At 40.8% G+C, this 10303-nt stretch overlaps 1 long non-coding RNA gene across 2 annotated transcripts; it reads left to right on the top strand.

The window, feature by feature from the left end:
* The first annotated feature begins 2039 nt into the window (after positions 1–2039).
* On the top strand, positions 2040–9953 carry LOC121138655. 2 transcript variants are annotated; one of them, XR_005875554.1, is made up of 3 exons: positions 2040–2115; positions 4199–4271; positions 9655–9953. It is a non-coding gene; the product is annotated as an uncharacterized LOC121138655 (long non-coding RNA). The 2 variants fall into 2 exon arrangements; XR_005875553.1 differs by lacking the exon at positions 2040–2115 and adding an exon at positions 2631–2798.
* Positions 9954–10303: the final 350 nt, after the last annotated feature.

Here is a 10303-nt window from a genome sequence, read left to right as displayed (position 1 = left end):
TCTGAGCCAATCTTGTAAACCTTTGCTTTTGCGAGGGGCGATAGCCGCTCGACATTCCTGGGTTGCTTGTTCATAGACAAGTTGCTCAATCAGGGGCATAGCTTGTTCTGAATCACCAAAGATGCGACTGGCGGCCTCTGTCATTCTGGCCACAAAGTCTGAAAATGGCTCTTGGGGTCCTTGGACAATCTTTGTAAGGTGTCCACTGGACTCTCCCTTTTTGTGAGGGCCTTCCATGCTTTAATAGCGGCGGCCGACACCTGACCATAGACACCCCAGATGTAGTTGGTTTGATTAAGGGCATGTTGACCCTGACCTGTCAGCATTTCAAATGTCCACTGCCTCTGATTCTCATCTTCAGCCGTGGCATTAACTCTAGCTTGTGCCTGGGCTGCATCATACCAGAGAGCCTTCCATTCCATGTATTGTCCCATGTTGGGAAGCACTGCTTTCACTGTCGTCTGCCAGTCAGTGGGAGTCATGGCAAAATTAGCAAGCCTTTCCACCTGTAATGTGGTAAAGTTAGCATTGACCCCATAATTACGAACGGATTCGGCCAATTCTTTGATTTGATTGTAATCTACAGGGGTATGTACTCTTCCGCCTTCCGCATTCTCGAATACTGGAAAAGCTACTTGTAGTTTTCTCCGTTCCTCTAAAGGTAAAAGGAGTCAGTACCAGTATTCAGCCGAAGCTCATACTGCGGAGGCGCTGAGGGGCGTGAGCCCGCCGGATTTATAGGCGGTGGCCTCACATTCATTTTTGTTTTCAGTGGCCGGTGTCTATCAGGGTGATATCTTTCTTCCTCATACCGTGCCACCTCCTCCTCTAGACCACCTTCTTCGCTAGAATACAGAGTGTCAGAATCAGAATTATCTAGCTCCAAGGCTTCTAGCTCTACTGTAGGGTATAGACTAGATTCTGGCTTTTTCTTTTCTTAGATTTGTTAGGGGGTGAATGATCACTCCCTTCTTTCTCTCCCCTTTCTTAACTTCTTGGGAGGGCCTTTTTTCTTAGACATGTCTTTCCTTTTGCGAGCTCCCATTCTCTCACTCCGTTCAGTTTCTGACATGCTATCCTGAACTTCCTCTAAGGTTCCCTGACTTTCTATTATAGCAGGGTGACAGGCCTCATCCTCCAAGCAGTTTTTAACTAGCTTCCAAATGGCTTTGGTACCTAAGTGGAGATCTCCTTCTGCATGCTTCCTGTCTAGTTCTTTACCTAGCTTGTTCCATGAGGCCACAGTGAGGGACCCGGAACAAGCATACCATGGTGCCACTCTATCTACCTCCTTCACAAAATTTTGAAGTGTTCGTGGTGCAATTTTAAGATCTCTTTGTTTTAGCACAGTCTGTAGGGCAGTAACCACTGACTGTGACAACCCCATCGCGCTAGCGGCTTATCTAAAAACGGCGCTCAACTCCGTTACCAGACTGACAGCACCAGACTGACAGCACCAGACTGACAGCACCAGACTGACAGCACCAGACTGACAGCACCGTTCTGTCAGCACCAGCCACGATGAAGGAGAAGGACAAACAGGACTAGCACCAAAGCCTCCACTGACCCGTCCCACGGTGATGACAAACTAAGGCCAAAGTCGAGAAAGGGGGTGTTCAGGATAAAGCATACCTCTCTGAACTTACGTCCCTGCAGTTCTGAATCCGCCCCGTCTTCCGAGGGGTCTCCCGCGGCGCCGGCGATGTTGAAGAGTTCCCGGGTTTCGGCACCAGATGTCCCGCGCTACCGTCTCGCCAGCAAGAACGACGCAGAACACTCGGATCCTTCTGCAGTAAAGCTTTAATGCATCTTGAGAGATAGATGATCAGCTTCTTAGAGGGAGACCCCAAGCTAAGAAACCCAGCCCCTTATATAAGCCTAGGAGCTCCGAGTGAGACGTGTAGAGCCGGGATTGGTGGTTTGCACATCACCCCAGATGACGCCACGGGAGAGGCACAGCTTAAACGGTTAACTCCAACTGACAGCAGATGTCAGCGCCATCTTCTAACGGTTAACTCCAACTGACAGCAGATGTCAGCGCCATCTTCTAACGGCAATAGCGATAGCGAGGGCGGCTCCTCACATCATATAAGCGAGCTGAGCCAAGTCTTGAAGGTGATTTATTTTACTAGAATTAAAGCACAAGTTCATGTAGCCATGTTGTACTCATCATGGTATCTGTTTAGATGATGTTATAAGCTTCTCATTCCATGTGTGTGTTAGTCAGTTTGGTTTCTCTTAGAGTTAATGCCTCTCTCTAGTGTCCAGTTATAGGATGTTTTCCCCTTTGTCTATTCACTTTCCTCTATGACTTGTTGGTCTTTGCTGTGTGTTTTACTTTTCTTCCTGTTTCTATTATATTTTTCAATTTCTCTTAGTTATGTATTCATTTTTAGTTGATAGAGAGACAAAAGCAGAGGTATTGGGGTTTTGTCTTTTAAGGAATCTTGGCAACTAAGATATGAAACACTAACATCTCCAGCAAATGGTTCTTCTTATGGAGAACCTAGAGCTCAAAGGTAGCAAACTGTGTTTTATGGAATAGTCAGTGGCCAACTAAGATTTAAAATGATTTTTATTAAATATGATGTCCCCTTCCTCATTTATCCCTATGTAAGCAGATACTTTAATAACAGAAAGGAGAGTGAATCTGGTGGTCGTAAAAGAGGAGAAGAAGAATGAAATTTACAAGTGAGCCCAGGATAAACATGAGCATAGAATTACAGGGAAAGGATAATCTGTGAAGGAGAAACAGGAAGATAAGCAGGAATAAGGTATTTAAAGATCAAAATATTGAGGTTTGTGACAATTTTTATAAATATGATATAGAAAAGCTCCAGGATAATTAAAATTAAATTAAATTATTTGAATATATGGGGTTCAAAGAAGTCTTGAAAAATGTAGTTCATGTTGTGTTTAATTGTAGGAACTGAAAAAGTCTACAGTTGAGAAATTTAACAATACATTGAGCCACCAGGAAGAGTCTCTGTAGCAGACAGGAATGTGACACCATTTGTGTCACCAAAATTTTTAAAGTTCCTTTAGTACTCAGAACTGGAAATTGACAAATGAAAATATTTATGGCCCAGGGGACAGGAGCCTCCTCCTTACTCCTTCTTTTCATAAGTCATTTTTGTCCTTGTGAGACAGGATTGGCTGGCAAAGAAGTCATGGAATGTCAGTGAGATAGTTGTCAGAGTCCCTAACTTAGGGTCTGTTGATGACACTTCATTTAGTTTATTTGCTGACATAGAGAAACAGCTGCTGCTACTCTTGGTTGTTTGTATCTGTGATTCTTTTAAGAATCTTCACCTCCCTCAGGGGTGTGAGTGTGTGTGTGTGTGTGTGTGTGTGTGTGTGTGTGTGTGTATCGACAGATGGAGGCCACAGGACAACTTCGAGCATATTCCCCCATTGCTCTCCACCTTAGTTTTTGAGACACATCTGCTCACCAGAACTCTAGATTATTTTGCCCAGAGGGTTGGGGGATCTAGACATGTCAAAGCCCTATCCCTGCTTCTGGATTTCCACCATACCTAGATTTTACATATTTTCAGATATCTGATCTCAAGTCTCCAATCCTGCGCAGCAAGCATTTTACACACTGAGTCACCTTCCCAGCTCCAGGATAGACAAATTTGAACACAAAGTATTCTCAAAATCTTCCAAGTACTCCCTGATACTATTTGTTATGAAAGTATAGGTGAGTCTTTATTGACGATCTCACTGATTGACAGAGGCAGAATGAGGTATCAAGATGGTCCTTTAGTACCCTTAGAAGTTCCCTCAATGTGGTTGACAGCTTGGGGGACTTGAGCAGTTTATGGAGCAGTGGAACGAGTAATTATCCCTAGGTCATGAACTTTCTTTTGGAGCTCATTCCCTATGGAGGGATACTTTCCACAGCATACATACAGGGTGGATGGCCGTGGTTCTGCCCCAAATGATTTGACAGACTTTGATGATTGCATATGGGAGGCCTCACCTCTGAGGAGTGGATGGTGGAGGGTGGATGTTGGGGGAGTGGGAGGATTGGAAGAAGAGTGAACTGGGATTGGTATGTAAAATTAGATTGTTTTATTTCTTTTAAAAATCCTTAGAAGTGCATAAAAACTATATACTATTCAAACAGCTAAACTTTTGCCACATTTTAGAGTGAATTCACTTTACCCATTTTGTTGTGTATTGTCCTTTACAGAACTCTCAATGAATCTTCCTCAGGAATTACCTTATTTACACCACACAGGGATATATGCAGCAACCGTATCAAGGTAAAATTACTTTAGGAAATCATTTACTGGACTGAAACATGTTTTCTGTGGTGTTTAAATTTAAAATTTAGTAGTAGTCTACAAATCATTTTTATTTAAAAATTGAGCAGAAAAATACATAAATTATATAGTGTATATATGGTTATTTATATAAATCATATGTAAATATATAAAGTATGTATTTATGCAAACTATGTAAATACTGTGAGATACTACCAACTAATAATGGAGGGAAAATTAATGGTTGTAGGAAAATTATACTACAGATACTTTTCACTCAATATGGGAAATCTTAAATTTGAGCAAGCATTTTTGGTACATGAAACTTAATATTATGCATAAGTTGTATTAATGCAGCAATAAAAATTTTATGCTTTAATAAATGTGTAACATATCCAAATATTTAATTAATCAAAGATTAATCAATTGTCATCCCTAGTGGCTTTTGTTGCAAAACTGTGTAGCACAGAACACATAGGTTTCACTATAGTTTCTCCATTGAATTTATCTTTCACTTAGTATCATATTTCTAAGAGAGCTTTGTGTCTATCTCTCATTTGTTCTCTTGTTCCAAAATTAATATACATTATGGACATGTAGAAATTAAAAATCTATTTTTCTAAATAAGCATTAAAATTTAATCTCACCGTATTCCGTTCATTGTAGCCAGTTCTTAATGTAATTGAACATACATGGTTGAGTACATATACAAATAATAGCCAGTTCTAGAATGAAACACACCTGGACCACTGTTATTGGGAGCATTTAATATTATGCATATATTTATTAGCCAAAAGCATGCTTATGACTGTTATGATTCATGTTTAGTGATGTATCTAGCAATGTCTCTGACCAGAACTTGGGCACATATATGTTTTATAAAGTAGCATCTAAAATTGTGTTAGGAAATACAAATCAGTGTGCCAAGGTATGCCAAGGTGTGTCAAACCAGGGTCTCCTGAGTATATGTCCTTCGAGTAAAAACCAGGCAGGGTTGGAGAGGGACTGAGGCTGAGACAAGTTTACTGCAAGCAATGAGACTTTTTACACTCTTACCAGAAACAGAATACGATGATGATTGCCAGGAAGAATACAATTGTATCTTCCAGGATTCATGGCCTTTGCAAGATATAAGGAGTACAGAAGATCAACGTCTAAGACTAATTGTTCCATCAAGCTTCTATGTGTCACTGACCTCTAGGGAACAAAGAGATACACAGGAGGCCTGAATGCTTCACTACCTGAGGGAGTATCTCAGTTCCTCAGGAACTAGTCCACAGTGCACCAGGAGCCACAAAGTACATGAAAAAATAACCTTATGACACATGTCTCTCAAGGCAGCTAGACCAGGACAACTCCAAGATTCCCCACACAGAGGTAAAAAGGCTTTTCATTTTCCTGATATGTACCATAGGCACATCAACTACGATTCTTGGAACAGTTCCTTTGGCTTTTCATACTGAGCATATTTGTGTGCATATGCATATGTCTGCCTTCATGCACACCTTTAACACATTTGATTGTTTACACAGTATGACACATGAACACTTAGAAAATAAGCAACATTTATCAGCAGTAGGAGTTCCCTGGTAGAGTTTTTTGGGGTCCCTTATGTAAACTATCAGATCATCTGCAAATAGTGAAAGTTTGACCTCTTCCTTTCTAATTGGTATCCCCTTGATCTCCTTTTGTTGTTGTATTGCTCTAGCTAGAACTTCAAGTACAATATTGAGGCGATATGGAGAGAATGGACAGCCTTTTGTTGTTCCTGATTTTAACGGAATTGCATTGAGTTTCTGTCCATTTAGTTTGATGTTGGCTGTTAGTTTGCTATATATATCTTTTATTATGTTTAGGTATGTTCCTGTTATCCTGGATCTCTCCAAGACCTTTATCATGAAGGGGGGTTGGATTCTGTCAAAGGCTTTTTCAGCATCTAGTGAGATGATCATGTGATTTTTGTTTCTCAGCTTGTTTACATGGTGGATTACATTGAGGGATTTTCATATGTTGAACCATCCCTGGGATGAAACCTACTTGATCGTGGTGAATGATTGTATTGATGTGCTCTTGGATCCAATTTGCCAGTAATTTATTGAGTATTTTTGCATCAATGTTCATTAGGGATATTGGTTTGAAGTTCTCTTTCTTAGTTGTGTCTTTGTGTGGCTTGAGGATCAAGGTTATTGAAGCCTCATAGAAAGAGTTTGGCAAAGACCCTTCTGCTTCTATTGTGTGGAATACTTTGAGAAGAATTGGTATAAGCTGTTCTTTGAATTTCTGGTAGAATTCTGCACTGAGGCCATCTGGACCTGGTCTTTTTTGATTGGGAGACTTTTGATGACTGCTTCTATTTCCATAGGGATTATAGGTCTATTTAAATTGCTTATCTGTTCTTGGTTTAATTTTGGCAAGTGATAGTTATCCAGAAAATTGTCCATTTCCTTTAAATTTTCAAATTTTGTGGAGTACAGGTTTTCAAAGTATGACCTGATGATTCTATGAATTTCCTCAGTTTCTGTTGTTATGTTCCCCTTTTCGTTTCTGATTTTGTTAATTTGCATGTTCACACTCTGCCGTTTGGTAACTCTGCACAAAGGTTTCTTATCTTGTTGATTTTCTCAAAGAACCAACTCTCCATTGCATTGATTCTTTGTATTGTTTTCCTCGTTTCTACTTTTTTGATTTCAGCCCTCAGTTTGATTATTTCCTGGCATCTACTTCTCTTGCGTGAGTTTGCTTCTTTGCGTTCTAGAGCTTTAAGGTGTGTTGTTAATTCTCTAATGTAACTATTCTCTAGTTTCTTCATGTGTGCACTTAGTGCTATGAACTTCCCTCGAAGCACTGCTTTCAATGTGTTCCATAAGTTTGAGTATGTTGTGTCTTCATTCCCATTGAATTACAGTATACCTTACCCTGTCCTAAGCATATCTATGCCATCTAAACCCTAAGATTATCTGAAAGAGATGCCAAAGTCTGTATACCTCCTTCCAATCTTAACCCTAAATAATTGAAAAATAACCCTAGCAGGTATAAATTATCCTGTAATAGCAATAATAAGGAAAGTGGGCATAGTATTCTCAGAATTGCTTTCTGCTGAAATGGCATGATGAAAATCTCATGGCATCCTGAAGGAAGAAAATGTTAGTGTAGTGAAAGTCTCGAAGAGACTGGCTACAACATTTGTACCCATTCTCTGTTTGGCAGGAGATGTTTGATTGAAGTTCTTGACTGAAGTTCTTATGTTGATTGAAGCTCTTGTCTGAGGCCTTGGACAGAGTGTAGAAGGTGCACCATGTCTTTTAATTAGTCTGTTGTTGTGTAGAACGATGTAGTTCCAAACCAGTTTCAGGGTGGTAATTGTCAGTTCAGATTCATCAAGTCGGATCAGGTGGAGTTGATGAAGTGGGGCCCCATTTTCTTTCTGAAGTTTTTGAATATTGCTGTTAGGGAATTCCTTGTTCTGTGTGGAAAACTCAAAATGTTAATGTCAACAAAGAAATTGTTTCTCAGTCAGTAGAACTGTTTGGGAAGGAGTAAGTAGTTAGGAGGCACGGTCTTGTTGATGTACATGTGGGTTTGTTGGAGGAGGTGCATTATTGGGGGTGGGCTTTGAGGTTTCAAAACCAGGCTCTCTCTCTCTCTCTCTCTCTCTCTCTCTCTGTCTGTCTCTCTCTGTCTCACTCTCTCTTCTCTCTCTATTTCTCCTCTCTCCATCCCTCCCTCCCTCCCCCTTTCCCCTCTCTCCCTCTCCCCCTCTCCTCTTTCTCTCAACACACACAATGAGAGAGATAAAGCAACCAATGGTGAGCATCCATAATTCTAAGCACAGCAGTTGCACATGTGCCAATTCTGTAGTTTCTTTGCTTCCATGGTTCCTGTCAGCAGTATCAATTCTCTTTCTTTGTAGTCACACAATTCAACAATTACATACACATGTAGATTATACCATAGGCATATTCACCTGTTCATTTCCATCCCTTACACATTTCCATACTTCCTACTGACTCTTTTCCAACTAGATTCCCTTCTCTCCTCGTGTGTGTGCATGCACGTGTGTGTGTGCTCACGAGTGAGCAGGCCTCTGCAGGAAGTTACCTCGGCTGTGTATTCATGATTGTTACAGCCTCATATCCAGAAGGCAGTGTTTCATGGAGATTCTATCCATCCTCTAACTCTTAGGATCTCTCTACTTCCTCTGCTATGATGTTTCCTGGGCTTTGGAGGAAGTGATGAAACTTAGACAAGCACATTCTACAGTGACTTATTCTCAACACTTTGACCAGGTGTAAATTTCTTCATTAAACATCACCTGCTGCAAAAAGAAAGTTCCCTGACTCAAGCTGAGAGTGGCACTAGTCTATAATATACATTTTTGAGGCACAATAACTACATATTCATTTAGCAAAAACACCAGTAGCACATTTTTCTCCAGGGCCTGTGCCTTCCCCAGTCATTGGTTTTAACAAGGGTTACCGTACCAGGTATGTGTTCACTGCTATGAAGCATGCCTCAAATTCAATAAAAAAGCAGTTGGTGATCCTTACATTGTACATGGCCACTATTACACCACTAATAATTTTATTATATTAACGGAGTTTTCTGTAAGCTTGTGTCATGGAATGCTAATGCATCAGGCTTTTGTCAGGTGACACTATTGCATTCATTCTCCTAGGCACCTGTTGCTTTCTGGGATCACCACACCAGCCTTTGGCAAAGGCTGCTGGCTCTACTGAGTCACTTGTGTTTCTCCTCCCATCTTATTTTGCACACCATGGCCTTAGCTTTGGATGTGCGTTGCCACATCTCCCTCCAGACGATAGAGCAGGGAAGAAGCTTAGAGGTAATCACACTGGGGAGAGAAGGGGCATGGAGTCTGAGGACCAGACATTTTTAAGAATGAAGACTCAATCTTTCTATCCCAATAATGAGTTCATTCCTTCTCTCCTGGGAACTGATATCTATTGAGCACTTATATATCAGCCAGTACACAGATGGAGAATGTGTAGAAGAGAGTTTCCATCTGTGATGCTTAATCTTGTTTGTCCATTTGGTGGGACTGCAGGACATCTAGGATGCCAGTAAATCATTAATGTGGGTAGTCTGGAAAATTAACTGAGTCAGGAGGGGTCTGACCTAGTTAATAGTTTAACCCATTGATTGATTCAGAATTTAAATAGGTCATTGGGAGGTGCTGGAGTGTGGGAGGTGGGGTTTAATTGGAGGCATGGGGGCTCTATATTGCCCTGACCTCTCCTTATTCTATACTGGTGTATTTCCTGTCTACCCTGAGGTGAGGTGGTCTACCACATTCTTCCTATGATGGTGGAGTGAAACCTCTCAAACTGTGCTTAAAATAAATGCCCCCATGTCATTCTCTCAGGCTTATGGTCGTGAAGATAAAAAACAGAACTAACGCAGAAAATTCCCACAGATGAACCATAGTCCTTGCCATGGAATGAGCCTCCTACTGTGTCAACTTTGATGAAGAGTGGGCACAGAAGCACAATGTATATTTTCCTTTGAGATGATTTGGGAAGTTCAAATCCAGTTGTCACAGAACTTTGTATTATTTCTACCAGTTTTTGTCTTTATGACACTGGAGAAATCAATTTCCTCATTGTTTTATCTGCCTTGCTGAGTTGTAAGTGTAAATTGGTTAATAAACATTAGTGGCTATAACTCTCATATTTATCAATGTTCTGTTTTTTATGCAATTCAAGGCAGCTGGGGTTCAGTCACCAGAACCCTGTGTGATAAATGACCATGGAGCTGGATGGCCCATGTCACCAGCAAATGACAGGGCAATGCTAGATAAAGAGATCCTCCAGAAACTGGTGTGATGTTAAGACATGATTCCTGTCTCCAGATTCCTATACTCAATGTCTGTCTACATGGACATTAAGAATTCTAAACATTTGAAGGGGGTGGTGGAGGAGAGGAAGTAGAGGGAGCTGGGATGGACCTGTGAAGCAAGCTTGTTTCTAATTTAAAAAATTAATTCAGACTGCCATTTCTACAGGATTAAGTTC

The sequence above is a fragment of the Mesocricetus auratus genome, unplaced genomic scaffold (assembly GCF_017639785.1).
Source record: "Mesocricetus auratus isolate SY011 unplaced genomic scaffold, BCM_Maur_2.0 contig_10589_pilon_obj, whole genome shotgun sequence".
Lineage (NCBI taxonomy): Eukaryota > Metazoa > Chordata > Mammalia > Rodentia > Cricetidae > Mesocricetus > Mesocricetus auratus.
Note: the sequence above shows the minus strand (reverse complement) of the source record. Positions and strands in the feature narration are given on the sequence as shown.